The sequence below is a fragment of the Lissotriton vulgaris genome, chromosome 6 (genome assembly GCF_964263255.1).
Source record: "Lissotriton vulgaris chromosome 6, aLisVul1.2, whole genome shotgun sequence".
NCBI lineage: Eukaryota > Metazoa > Chordata > Amphibia > Caudata > Salamandridae > Lissotriton > Lissotriton vulgaris.
Genome location: NC_141694.1, coordinates 285,882,347 through 285,897,395, shown reverse-complemented (window position 1 = coordinate 285,897,395; position 15,049 = coordinate 285,882,347).

Here is a 15,049-nt window from a genome sequence, read left to right as displayed (position 1 = left end):
CACAATTATGAACAGGAACCTAATATTCAGCCCCTACTCAGGGGTCAATTCAGTCGTGGAGTTTTACACAGTAAAGTGGTGCAGAGTGAAGTGGCATAGAGTGGAATGGAGCAGAGTAGAGTTGAGTAGTGCAGGGTAGAGTACAGTGGCATAGATTGCTGTGGCATAGAGTCCAGCGGGTTACAGTACAGTGCTGTAAAGTACAGTGGCAGGGAGTGCTGTGTTGCAGAGTAGACTATTGTAGAGTGCAGTGGTGTATAGTAGAGTGGCGTGGAGTGCATTGGAGTGGAGTGCTGCCATGCTGTAGAGTGTTGCAGAGTAGAGTAGCATAGAGAGCAGTAGCATAGACTACAGTGGCCTGAGTAGAATAGAGTGGCATAGAGTACAGCGACATAAGTACAATGGTGTATAGTGTAGTGGTGCATAGTACAATGACGTAGAGTGTTGCAGAGTAGAGTACAATAGGCTTAGAGTGCAGTGGGACAGAGTAGATCACGTAGAGTGCAGTGGTATAAAGTGCATTGGTTTTGATTAAAGTGGTGTAGAGTGCATTGGTGTAGAGTGCAGTTATGCAGCGTGGAGTGCAGTGGTACAAAGAAGAGTGCCGTGGTACAAAGAAGAGTGCAGTGGCATAAAGTGGGGTGGCACAGAGTGGAGTGGTGCTGAGTGGAGTGGTGCTATGTGGAGTGGCGCCGAGGGCAGTGACATAGGGTAGATTGTTTCAGAGTAGAGTGGAGTGGTGCGCAGTAGAGTACAATGGTGTAGAGTACAGTGGTGTAGAGTGCAGAGTAGATTACAGAGGCATCGAGTGGATTGTCACAGAGTGCTCTGGCATAGAGTGGAGTGGTACAGAGTTGAGTGCATTGGCCTAGAGTGCAGTGGTTTAGAGTGCAGTCTTGCAGACTAGAGTGGCATAGAGTTGAGTGGCACAGAGTAGAGTGGTGTGGTGTAGAGTGCAGTAGTGCATTGTAGAATAGCATGGGGTAAAGTGCATTGGCATAGAGTAGAGGGTGTAGAGCATGGGTACTCACAAACTTTCTGTCGGGGCCAAAATTACAGTGTGGCTGAGGGCCGCACCGGTAGGGTCAGTAGGGGCGGGGTCAATGGGGGGCTGGATTAGAGTAAAAAAAAAAACAGTTTCGAAACATTAGACAATGCGACAATGCTGTATTTCACAAGCAGATGTAACTACAAAGAGCACATTTTAATAAAACATTTTTTTTGTGTTTTATATAGCGTAAGCTAGACCCGAAGATATCGGGTATCAGAGCGCTTTACGTAGCACCAGTTTCCTTACACAAGGACACATTCATTTTTGTTAGGCACTAGCAGACAATAGCAATCTTAAGAGGCATTGCATAGCTTCATACATACTTTGACCCTAATTCCATCAAAGTCTCTCTCTCTCTCTCTCTCTCTCTGTCACTCTCGGTCAGTTAGTCTCTCTCTATCTCAGGCAGTCTCACTCTCTCTCTTAGTCAGTCTCTCTCTCACATCAGTCTCTCTCTCTGTCAGTCAGTCAGTCTCTCTGTCAGTCAGTCTCTCTCTGTCAGTCAGTCTCTCTCTGTCAGTCTATCTCTCTCAGTCAGTCTCTTTCCCATAGTCAGTTAGTCTCTCTCTCTACCTGTCAGTCTCTCTCTCTGTGTCAGTCTCTCTCTGTGTCAGTCTCTCTCTCTCTCTCTTAGTCAGTGAGTCTCTCTCTCTTAGCCAGTCAGTCGCTCTCTCTGTCTCTTAGTCAGACAGTCTCTCTCTCTCAGTCAGTCAGTCTCTCTCTGTCAGTCTCTCTCTCTCTGTCAGTCTCGCTCGCAGCCAGTCAGTCTCTCTCTCTGTCAGTCTCTCTCTCTCTCTGTCAGTAAGTCTCTCTTTCTCTCTCTCTCTCTCTCTCTCTCTCTCTCTTAGTCAGTCAGCCAGTCAGTCTCTCTCTCTCTGTCTTTCTCAGTCCATCTCTCTTTTTCTCTCAGTGAGTCTCTCTCTCTCAGTCAGTGTCTCTCTCCCTCAGTCAATCTCAATCTCTCTCTCTCTCTCTCTCTCTCTCTCTCTCTCAGTCAGTCTCTCTATGTCAATCAGTCTCCCTCTCTCTGTCAGTCAGTCTCCCTCTGTTAGTCAGTCAGTCAGTCACTTTCTCTATCAATCAGCCTCTCTCTCTCTCTCTCTCTCTGTCAGTCAGTCTCTCTATGTCAGTCAGTCAGTCTCTCTCCCAGTCAGTCAGTCAGCCAGTCTCTCTCTGTCAGTCAGTTTGTCTCTCTCTCAGTCTCTCTCTCTAAGTCAGTCTCTCTCTCAGTCAGTCTCTCTCTACCAGTCAGTCCCTCTCAGTCAGTCAGTCTCTCTCTGTCATTCTCTCTCTTTCTGTCAGTCAGTCTCTCTTTCTCTCTCTGTCTCTCTCTCTGTCAGTCTCTCTCCCAGGCAGTCATTCTCTCTCTCTCCCTGTCAGTCTCTCTCCCCCCTCAGTCAGTCAGTCTCTCTCTCTCTGTCAGTCTCTTTCTGTCAGTCAGTCTCTCTGTCAGTCTCTCTCTCTGTCTCTCCTAGTCCATCTCTCTCTCTCTGTCAGTCAGTCTCTCTGTCAGTCAGTCTATCTTTCTCTCTGTCAGCCAGTCTCTGTCAGTCAGTCTCTCTCTCAGTCAGTCAGTCTCTCTGTTAGTCTCTCTCAGCCAGTCAGTCAGTCTCTCTCTCTCTGTCAGTCACTCTCAGTCAGTCAGTCGTCTCTCAGTCAGTCTCTCAGTCGGTCAGTCACTCTCTCTCTACTTACTCTCTCCACTGTCTTTCTCTCTCCACTCTCTCTCCAGTTTCTCTCTCTCTCTCCCTCTCTTGCTCTCCACGCTCTCTCCACTGTCTTTCTCTCTCCACTTTCTCTCCACTCTCTTCTCCACTCTTTCACCACTGTCTTTCTCTCTCTTAACTCTCTCTCCACTCTCTCTCTCTTGTTCTTCACTCTCTCTCCACTGTCTTTCTCTCTCCACTCTCTCTCTCTCTCTCCACTCTCTCTCTCTCCACTCACTCTCTATCTCCACTTTCTCTCTGTTAGAAATGGAATTTCTGGTTGGCTGGGGCTTGCGCCAAAGCCAGGCAGAAACCACCACTCTAGTCAGGTGAAGGGAGTTACACAACAAAGATAACCCCTGCTCACCCCCTTGGTAGCTTGCACAAGCAGACAAGCTTATCCCTGAGGCAATGAGTAAAGCATTTGCGCATGCACACAGCAACAACATCCCAGATACACCACAAAAGGAACTCCACACACGGTTATATAAAAATAACTGGGAAAGCAACAATGCGGCATGGGCTCTCACTGGCCTTCAGAACAACCTGCGCCACACTTTGGAGCCACCTAGGCTCTAGAAAGAAACATGCCCCCAATGCGGGGCTCTCTCTCTGGACTTGGGAGCCCCGCTGACCAGCACTGCTACCACGGGTAGCCTCCCGCCGGCCGGTCACCTCCGCTCCTTCCTCCTGGCACTGGGGATCCACACAGGTTACGGGCACCCCTCTCACTACGCTGCACTCCTCACACGCAGGGCTCTCACTGGGACACAGGAACCCTGCTTGGCAGACGCCGACCTCCTCTCTCCTCTTCAATTCTGGGCAGCTTCCTCTCCCGTGAGGCTTCCTTCCATCCTAAAAGCCCTGCCCATGTCCCTCAAAATCGTGCCTGACTTCCTGGTCGCGCTACAGTGGCCAGGAGCAGGCTTCTTCACGGCACAATGAGGAGTAAGACTCCCTCTGTAGTTGAAAATCCACAGTGGGTGGGCCACCGCTTAGTTAAGCACCAAAACGGGGTGGGCACCCGTAATTAAATAAAGATATAAGGGTTGGCACCCGGGTTAATTAGAAAGTGCAACGAAGACGGGGCACCATTAAATAAGCGGGTTGGGCACCCGCAATGAAGGTAGCACAGACGGGGGAGTTCTCAGGTCGGGCATCCCTCGCACACGATGCAGCCCATGGCTGCAGGGTCAAAATAAAGCACTCCCATAGGTAAATGCAGCGCAGTAAGAACTAGGGGCATCAAAAGATACAAAGCCAGCACTTGCAAGGTGCTGGGGCAGCCCCAGAGTCTCTCCAAGGTCCAGGAAATAATTAAGCAAGTAGCAGGGTCCCAAGAAGTCCTCCAGTTATCCAGGGGCAGGGCAGGGCCCAGGGAGGCAAGCCTTCCCCTGGGCTCCATCAGCAGCACGCCCCTGGTTGTTTCAAGCCAAGAACAAGAACATTTTTCATGGGATCACAGCCCCTTTTATGAACAGAATCCCTTTGTTTCCAAAGGTGCAGGCAAGGGGCTGCAACTGGTTCTTGAGCACTTTGTTTTGCTCAGCCCCTCTGCCTATACACAGGGTGGGTCAGGGACATCAGACACACCACAGGGGGTGGAGCCAGCATTGTGGAGGGAAGGCCCAGCCCTATTCAGGTCCCAGGTGCACTCCTCCCTCCTATCAACATGCAGATCTCTCCATTCACCACCGGGGCAGACCCATCCTTACTCCTGGAGCCAGGCACACCAGCCAGCTCCAGCTAATCACAAGCCAGACAGTCAATTCACATTCACTGCACAGACATGCCAACTTCTCAAAGTGGCACTTCCACACTAGACACAATAAATTTGCACACATCATCGTGCAGCATTTAATCTCACGAGTTCGTACATACCAAACTCGCCCCTCCACTCCCCACACATCAGGAACTACCATGGACACACATAACCCCATGCATTCCTATGGGAGGGCAGGCCACTCTCACCACACATACACAGAGAGCGCACGCACTTTACACTGGACCACAGTGAAAAAGTGCGCAGAGGCCTAAAATCACCAACACCAGGTTGCAGAAACAGGCTAGGAAAATGCAAAAAGTTTCGGGGTGAACCTGCCAAAGGGGCCAAGTCCAAAACTCTCTCTCCACTTTCTCTCTCTCTCCACTCTCTCTTTCTCTCCACTCTCTCTCTCTCCTCTCTCTTGCTCCCTCTCTCTCTCTCTCTCTCTCTCTCCTCTTTCTCTCTCTTCTGGGGGGGCCATTGGTACATTACCTGCAAGGTCCGCGGGTCGCCAAGGAAGGCCTGCTGGGCCGCTGGCGGCCCGCGGGCCGTTCTATGAATACCACGGGTGTAGAGTAAAGAGGCATAGAGTGAAGTGGTGTAGAGTGGACTGGTGCAGAGTAGAGGGCAGTGACACAGTGTGGAGTGGTGTAGTGTGGAGTGGTGCAGAGTAGACTGCAGTCGTGTGGAGTGGTGCAGAGTAGAGTGGAGTAGGGTAAAGTGAAATATGCATGGTGTGGTAGCTTGCTGCCATTACAGACACCATATCTTCAATTGCAATGACCAGTATATTTACACAGACATACAGCTTTGCTGAAAAAAATATACAGTGCATAAACGATAATGTGTGGGAAATGTTATGCCCTAGTGTATTGCTTTGTTTTGATCACATTAAAATATTTGTTTCCGCCCCACTTCAAAATTACCAAACGATGGCCTCATTGGTGCTTTTCTAATTCTGATCTATTCTGAAATATCTGTACAGTGCATTTACAGACATTTAAATTTAGTTTTGTGCTAGAAAAAAAAACATTGTACAGCCTTCCTCAAGCACACCCCAGTAGCCAGCATGGTTGTCACATAAATCCGCTCATTTTGGAGTCAGAGAAAGAAAAGTAAGCAACAAGCTCCCTGGAAGACAGAGCCTGATATTTGACCTTTGTTTTCGAATGTACAACACATGTGACAAGATTAGAACAAGATTTAAAGGCCTGTGTACAGAAATTCAGTACTGGTGGAAGACTACAGTAAATAGGATTTGGGCAATGGAAGGGACAAACTCAAGATGGACAGCTGAAAACAAATAGAGCCAGCAAATAGGCAAGCAAGCAAATGTGAGTTACAAGCAATAAAATCATTGGTAAGCAATGAGTGGAATGCTCTGCCCAGAGATGCTTTGTGAAAGTCACCAAGATGTTGTTAGCAAACCAGACAGATGCGCTTCGACCTATAAAGGGCCAACGGCAGCAAATAGAGATATAGGGAATAGATAGATAAGAAATTAAACATTGTGAGGTAAAAAATTGCAAAAAAGGTGAAGGAATAGCGGATCAAAGGTGAAAGGTAGGAAATTTGGAAGAAAGGAAAGGTAAATGGAAAAGTGGGAGGGTGAAAAGAACAAAAGAAGGAAGGGTGTAAGGCTGGATGTTATGTTATGTTAATATACCTTACTATAACACACAAACCACCCCCAGAGAGGTATCTTGGCGCTGATGATAGAACAGGCAAGACAAAATGCTGAGATTAGAATAGAACTGATTTAAGCAGTTTTCAGAATTTAACATAACAAGAACAGATGATAAGGCAAGTTATTCCATTAGAACGGTGCCAAATAAGTAAAAGACCTGCCACCGCTTCTCTTGAGACGAACACTAGCAATGGTAAGCAAAGCCTGGTCCTTGGAGCGCAAATTCCTAACTGGAGTATAGTGTTTGTGTTCCTGAAGAAGATATCTGGGAGCATTGCCTATTAATGATTTATGTGCAATACAGCAAATATTAAAGATTGTCCTTTTCTTACTAGACAGCCACTGCAGGACTCTCAGCAAAGGTGCAAGTGGTAGGAAGGATGAATGAATGGATGGAATGACGTGTAAAAGAATCAGTTGAACGGATTGAAGAAAGGGTGGAGAGATGTATTGGTAGGTGGATGAAAGGATTCATAGAAAGTTGAAAGGATGAATGATAGAACATTGAAAGGATGGAGTATCGACATGTAAACAAAATGATTTTTGACTGTATGTATGTATAGATGGACGGAAAGGTGAAAGGGTGCATGGGTGAAAGGATGGGTGGAAAGGTGGAAAGGTGAATGGATAGAACAGTGAAAGGATGAAGGATTGAAGTGCACTAAATGATAATTGGTTGGGTGGATGGATGGATAGTAAGGGGAACAGATGAATGGTTGAAAGGATGGATGGATGATAGGATAAAGGGAGGATGAAAGGTTGAAGGTGACTAGTCTACGAGTGGCTGGGCTTTCTTGATTTGCTCATTGGGTGTCATTAGAAGTTTAGTTCAAAGAGGGGGGCATTTGAATTTTCTGTCTATTCCCTTGCTCTCCTCATTTGAATTTTCCTTTATATAAAATTAAAATCGACAATATTTCGTAAGTTTTTCTTTGCTTGCATATCACCATTTCCCCTCCTTGCAATTGTTCTCTGTCTGTGCTCATCTAAGAAAAATCATTTTTTTTTTGTTTTACCAAAACACCTCATTTCCTTTTCTTTCAATTGCAGGATTTAAGGTTAGGCCTTGAAAAGAAGCTAAAGGCCTTTGTTTGCTGACAAAAGAGAGCTCGTGTTATGAACACCCAATCAGGAATTTACTCAGAACGCGTGCTGTTGTTAAAGGAAATGGAGGTAGCAGGAGAAAGACAGACCACAGAGAGCCCACCACGACACACAAACAACCCCTGCGGCCCCCTCTTCCCCCGTTTTAGGATTTCGATCCAGTGAAGTTAGAGGGTCACCCATCATGTCTGGGATGTCTGCGCAATCCCACGCACACTTCTGAGCGGAAAGGCCTGCTCCTGGACAAACTGTGTTTCCAATTCATTCAAAGGGACTGTTGTGTATCACTCCTTGCTTGAGTGCAGCAATTATCAGCAATTATTGGGAAATGAGCAAAAGTCACATGGAATTCCAAAGCCACCCTGAATAAACTAAGCATTGTTTGAGGGTCGCCGTGGGGTTCACAGAAGTCCTGTGGTTTCGATTATTGACATTCTGGACTAGTTGGAAGTGACAGCTTCCTTTCCCGGGACTGGAATGTGAACACGTCCCGACTGCTTACAAATGCATTGTTGTTCAGCCTGAAATTCATGGGAGGGGGTGAAAAAATGGATACACTCTACCAACAATGCTACAAATGCCGCGCTCTATTATTTATTTCATCCAGACCCTAGAACTGTTTTTTAATCAACAATGGTATAAAATCTAAAATAGCATGATAAAAAATAATGGAATAATAATAAATATTAGACGTGTCAGAAACTATAGAGACAAAAAAGGTGAGGAAGTGAAGGGTTTAATAAACAAAGAAGACAGACTTGCCAAAGAAGCTATGAGTGACTAGCAGCTCGGATGTTCTTAAAAAATGGGAGACATTGAGTCCTAAACAGCGAATTCAGGAAACATGGCGAGAGAGTGTGACATTTTCTGCAAGATAGCCATGGGAGCCAGGTTCACAAAATTATTGATGGGGCCTGGGTCAGAAGACCCAAATTTGATTTTAAGTGTGGAAGATTTGCACATGTCACTGGAGTGTGCAGGTCAAATCTACGTGTGACAGGTAAGCAGTTTCATCCATTGTAGGATTGGACAATATTGTTAATTCCCGGGCAAGATCATGCTTAATACCTCAGATAATACTCACACACTGCTGCCACTGTTCATTCACAACCCTCTTTTAATGCCCTGCATGCCCACAGGCCACCCTCCTCTAACAACTGTCCACTCTGCACACTCACTGTCCTTTCTGCTCCTGCCCCTTCTTCTTACACATTGCCATCTCAGCTCACAAACTGCCCCCTCTCAGCACACACTACCACTTATGCTCCCTGCCTCTTCTGCTTTGACTCTGCCCTCCCTATTCCCTGGCACTTCTGCTCACACATCGCCTTCTTGTGCTCCCTGCCCCTTCTCCTAAGACATACAGGGGCATATGTGCAAGCTCCTATAGCCACCGGAACGTCACTTTTAACGTGGCTTAAGGCTGCCTTGTACATAATTGCAAAAAACATAGTTGATGCACAGAATGTAGAACAATGTCATACATTCACCCCAGTACAAGGATCTGGGTCTAAATCCATCGTTTTTTTGCACTCCACACCACCCTGGGTTAGACACTGGCTATATGCAAATCAGCTCTGACCCTGTGCCTCATTGGAACAGTCCAGTCCGAACTACCAAGCCATGTCTTTTCCAGACCGGAATCAAGCATCCAAGGACCGGTTTCTGGCTATCAGCCTTCATTCAGCCTGGATAGCTTGACTCCAGTGGTGTGGAGAGCCTGGGGCTCACGTCTGAGCATACCCAGCCCACTCGGGGTGAAAATTGCAAAAAACACAGTTGATGGATAGAATGTAGAACAATGTCATACATTCACCCCAGTACAAGGATCTGGGCCTAAATCCATCGTTTTTTTGCACTCCACACCACCCTGGGTTAGACACTGGCTATATGCAAATCAGCTCTGACCCTGTGCCTCATGGGAACAGTCCAGTCCGAACTACCAAGCTATGTCTTTCCCAGACCGGAATCAAGCATCCAAGGACCGGTTTCTGGCTATCAGCCTTCATTCAGCCTGGATAGCTTGACACCAGTGGTGTGGAGAGCCTGGGGCTCACGTCTGAGCATACCCAGCCCACTCGGGGTGAAAATTGCAAAAAACACAGTTGATGGACAGAATGTAGAACAATGTCATACATTCACCCCAGTACAAGGATCTGGGCCTAAATCCATCATTTTGTGGCACTCCACACCACCCTGGGTTAGACACTGGCTATATGCAAATCAGCTCTGACCCTGTGCCTCACGGGAACAGTCCAGTCCGAACTACCAAGCCCTGTCTTTCCCAGACCGGAATCAAGCATCCAAGGACCGGTTTCTGGCTATCAGCCTTCATTCAGCCTGGATAGCTTGACTCCAGTGGTGTGGAGAGCCTGGGGCTCACGTCTGAGCATACCCAGCCCACTCGGGGTGAAAATTGCAAAAAACACAGTTGATGGACAGAATGTACCGGTCCTCGGAAGCTTGTTTCCGGTCCAGGGAAGACATGGCTTGGCAGTTCGGGCTGTACTGTTCCCATGAGGAACAGGGTCAGACTGATTTGCATATAGCCATGTCTGAACTGGGGTGGCAGAGTGGGCTAAAGAACGGTGATGGATTAAACCCAGATCTTTTGACTGGGTGTGAGTGTTTGATTGATTCAGATGTTCCGTCCATCACCACCCCCTTTTGTACCGCTTTTTGCCGCCATAAGTGTGGCAGGGTATACTCAGACGTGAGTCCCTTGCTCACTTTGCCACTGGATTCAAGCAAGCCGGGCTGAAGACGGCTGGAATGCCAGAAACCGGTCCTCGGAAGCTTGTTTCCGGTCCAGGGAAGACATGGTTTGGCAGTTGGGGCTGTACTGTTCCCATGAGGCACAGTGTCAGACTGATTTGCATATAGCCATGTCTGAACTGGGGTGGCAGAGTGGGCTAAAGAACGGTGATGGATTAAACCCAGATCTTTTGACTGGGTGTGAGTGTTTGATTGATTCAGATGTTCCGTCCATCACCACCCCCTTTTGTACCACTTCTGGCCGCCATAAGTGTGGCAGGGTATACTCAGACGTGAGTCCCTTGCTCACTTTGCCACTGGATTCAAGCAAGCCGGGCTGAAGACGGCTGGAATGCCAGAAACCGGTCCTCGGAAGCTTGTTTCCGGTCCAGGGAAGACATGGCTTGGCAGTTCGGGCTGTACTGTTCCCATGAGGCACAGGGTCAGACTGATTTGCATATAGCCATGTCTGAACTCGGGTGGCAGAGTGGGCTAAAGAACGGTGATGGATTAAACCCATATCTTTTGACTGGGTGTGAGTGTTTGATTGATTCAGATGTTCCGTCCATCACCACCCCCTTTTGTACCGCTTTTGGCAGCCATAAGTGTTGCAGGGTATACTCAGACGTGAGTCCCTTGCTCACTTTGCCACTGGATTCAAGCAAGCCGGGCTGAAGACGGCTGGAATGCCAGATACCGGTCCTCGGAAGCTTGTTTCCAGTCCAGGGAAGACATGGCTTGGCAGTTCGGGCTGGACTGTTCCCATGAGGCACAGGGTCAGTCTGATTTGCCTATAGCCATGTCTGAACTGGGGTGGCAGAGTGGGCTAAAGAACGGTGATGGATTAAACCCAGATCTTTTGACTGGGTGTGAGTGTTTGATTGATTCAGATGTTCCGTCCATCACCACCCCTTTTTGTACCGCCTTGTACATAAGGCACCCTTTCACGCTAGCTTAGAGTCAAAGGGAGTTGCAGTGGGTGTTTTGGTAGGCGTTCCACTCAACACCCATTGTATTTGACGCTGCCCTCTATGTACGAGGATGGTGTACATAGGAGGCAGCGCCAAAATTAAGAACAGGAAAATCCTGGTCTCAAGTTGGCGAAACGAGGAGAAAGGAATTATTTCTCCTCGTTTTTGCATTTTCCATGTGTGCTGCTTTATGCAGCAAACATGGAAAAAGCAAAATGTCATGTTTTTTTTATGTACATGAAGGTGTCCCTTCCTGTACATAAACAAAACTTTAAAAAATGCAATTTTTTACCTTTAATGTGTGCTGCACGAAGCAGCACACATGAAAGTTACAAACTGGCATTTTAGGATTGTTTATGTGCAGGAATGGACACCTTCCTACACAGAACCAATCCTCCCCTGCACACAGACACCCTTGCACTCTGGTGCAAGGGTGCCTGAGTTGGTGCTAAGTAGTTAAACTTAGCGCCATCGCAGGGAAAACGCAAGGCTGCACCACATTCTTGTAAATACGGTGCAGCCTTGAGTTTCCGAAGTGACCGGACGTGTTGTTGAGCCAAGGAGGCTAACAACATGCTCAGCCATTTCATTGTACATATCCCCTACTGTTCCTAGTCTTCTACACTGTCCTCCTTGCTCAATTCCGCTTCTCCTCAAAGACTGCCCTCTTTGAACCCTTCCCTGTCTGCTCACACACTGCCCGTCTGCACCCTTCTATGTAACTCAGACTGCTTGCTCTGCACCCTGTTTCTGCTTTCACTGCTGCCCTCTTTGCTCGTATTCACTCTGCATTCACGCTGCCCCATCCGCAACCTGCCTCATTTGTAGACATACTGCCCTACCTGCTTTCTGCTGCCCCTGCGTGAGCAGAACCCTTTGTGTTCCTTTTCCTTTCTGCAAACACACTGCCCTCTTTGTACCCTGCCCCTTCTACTCTGACACTGTCCCATCTGTACCCTGCATCCTTTACTCTCTGACCCCTCCACTCCCTCACTGTTCTCCCTGCTTCCTACCCTTCCAAACACACCTGGCTCTATTGACTCCTTACCCATTCTGCTCACACACTGCCCTCTCTGCACCCTAACCCTTCTGCCCACCGATGTCCCCTCTGCACACACACCCTGTACAGTATGCTCACACACACCTCGCGGCTGGTTGTGCTCATACACTGTCCTCTCTACTGCATGTATCCTCTGCTTACTCACTGCCCTCTGTGCTCCCTCATCCTCTGCTCTTCCAGTGCCACAAGGCACCCAAGTCACTCAACCTATACAGTGCCCTCCTCATCGCTGCTCACTGTCCCTTGGGCACACACACCGCCTTTCAAACACGGGGCCCCTAAGTTCAAGCTCCGGGGCCCAGAGAACTTAGTGCCGATGCAAGAGACATTATCCTGAGCACCTTCCAGTTAGAGCTGAACTACAAACTGTCCCTCTGCACTGTTAGCTGTCTGCGTTTTATGGACAGGGGGCTGTTGTTCCTGTGGTGTCCCGTACATATAATGTTCATATTGAGTGCATCCTAGATTTCTTATGTATGTCTTCTGCGTTGTCATCTGATGTTGGAGAAAATGCCTAACTGCTCATATATATTACCACTGCATTTGCAGTAAGGGGGCAATATTCCAGAAAATGATCCCATATAAATGATCATTAAACGCTTTAAATACTACATTAATAGCTGGAGCAGAAAAAAAACAAGGAAAATGATGCCTTGGGCAATTGTGGATGGAACATCTCGAAATATCCCACTCAAATATGATTGCTATTTATTGACATTTTCATAGAGAACTATGGGGGTTATTAACAAGAAAATGCTGGAGCGTGGTATTATCCCAAATTTGGCAACGCCGCACTCTGCCATTTTCAAAATGCAGCGGTGCGCTGTATTTACAAAAATATGGCGCCCCTGCCTTTTCCCCTAGCGCCCGCGCTAAACAAAGCTGCCTAATGCAAGTGCAGGCACCCTTGTGCCATGTTGGAAGGGTGCCTGCGCTGCAAGGGCGATTGTTTATGTGCATGAATGGACACCTTCCTGCACATAAATAATCAAAAATGGCGATTTGCAGAATGCAGCACACATAGAAAGAGCAAAAATCGATGAGAAATTAAACATTTCTTCTTGTATCACCATTCTGAAACCAGATATTACCTGGCCTAATTTTCTAGCACTGCCTAACCTTGTAAATCTGGGGCAGCATCAAAAAGCAATAGGTATTAGGGTGGAACGCCCACAGCAACAGCCATTGCCCTCCTCTTTGCCGCAGAAGACTGCTGCGGAAAAGGGCATATTTACATGGTGGTGTTAAGCCACCTTAAATGGCTTAGCACAACCTTGTGAATATGGGGGATGGCGCAATGCCACCGGGGCATCAGGACAAGTGACACTCCGGATGCATTAGGGGCTTGTAATTATGCCACTATGTGTCACTTTTCAGTTACTTCATAGCACTAGGTGAAGCATAGAGTTTGGCGTTAGAGTATATTCAGTGTAGTGAGGGTATGGGGTTCAGTTGATTGCCCACTGACTATACAGTTTTCAAGCTTTTTCTGAAAAGGTTGCCGCTTGGTTCTGCCCTGATGCTTGGGTTCCGTGAATTCCATGCCCTGGTATCTTGGACTCCCATAGATCAGCCTCCATGGTTATTCCACCTGAAACCTTATTCAGAGATAAAGTTTGCCATTGCAAAGCACACTTTTCTACAGGGGACAATGTGAAACACCAGTCTCTGCTTGAATACTAAGGGGCAGATTTACCAAAATCTCAGCAATGCACCGCAGCAGTCAAAGAAGCTGTGCTGTGTTGGCGAGAAGGAGAGAGCAGAAGAGTGCCATATTTACAGAAATATAGCACTCTCCTCCCCTCTCCCTTGCTCCGGCGCTGAAATTAGCTGCAGTGAGCAACGCACACACCTATGCACCATAGTGCTTGGGTGGATACGTGAGTCTAGCATTGGTTTGTACTGGAAGGATAGCCTTCCAGTACAAAATACCAACTTGAAACTGTCTCCCACTTTGTATGTGCAGCACATGGGAATGCCTATGCACCACCCATTGTACGCCCCCTTGGTGCAAAGTAATGCAAACCAGTGCTACGCGCTGCTTTGCGTTTCTTTCAAGTGATTTCCCAGCGCTAAAAAAGCTTAGCGACATATGGTAAATAGTTAGGAAAGATTTTACATCGATTTGCTTCACTTTTGTGATGCAAACACAGCATAAAATCTTAGGAAAGAGACCCCTAGGTCTCTGATCCAGTACGTCTTGTGCATGATACAAAGAACTTTTAACTTTCAATTACATCTACTAGGAGCTAGGCCAGTCCTTTCAAGCATGGTATTATATAGTTGTATAGTTGTTTTACATTCGCACAATTTATTTAATTTATGTCACATAAGAGAAGCAAGATAACACTCCACTCGTGCTCTAAAATATAAAACCATGGACTGAGGTACACTAGCAAATTATGCTCTAGCGTTTTATCGCTTTTAATTAATCATACTCTGTATTTTTTGGTGTCCCTCTTCTCCTCTTAACTCAGCAATTGCCTCTAACAAATTAAACCAACGTAATTCCTATCAAAGCCAACCCATGTTAACCAAGGAGGTCCTTAAGGCTCCATCTTAGCCTGGCGTTCTTTAACCCCTTCCATGCTGGTGACGAACCCCAGCCGTCACGCTCCACGGTGCTCGTGTGCTGATGACGGCTGGGGTTCGTCACGGCCCCGCCCTGTTCGTTCGGCGGCCGCACACGGGGGGAATCGCGGCCGCACGGAAGGGGTCAACCTATACATGGAACCCCTTACCTACGGTTTCCACCAGGCCAAAATACAGTGCCATCTTAATTCTGATGATGCTCAACTCGGTTGAATGTCATTACATTGCATACTAATACCACGCATACCATTACAACGCGGGTATTACTTCGCGATGTCAATGACAACGACATGCCATTATTTCAAAAACTATTACCACGAGTTTGCCTTTACCAAGCATGCCATTACAACGCAAAGGCA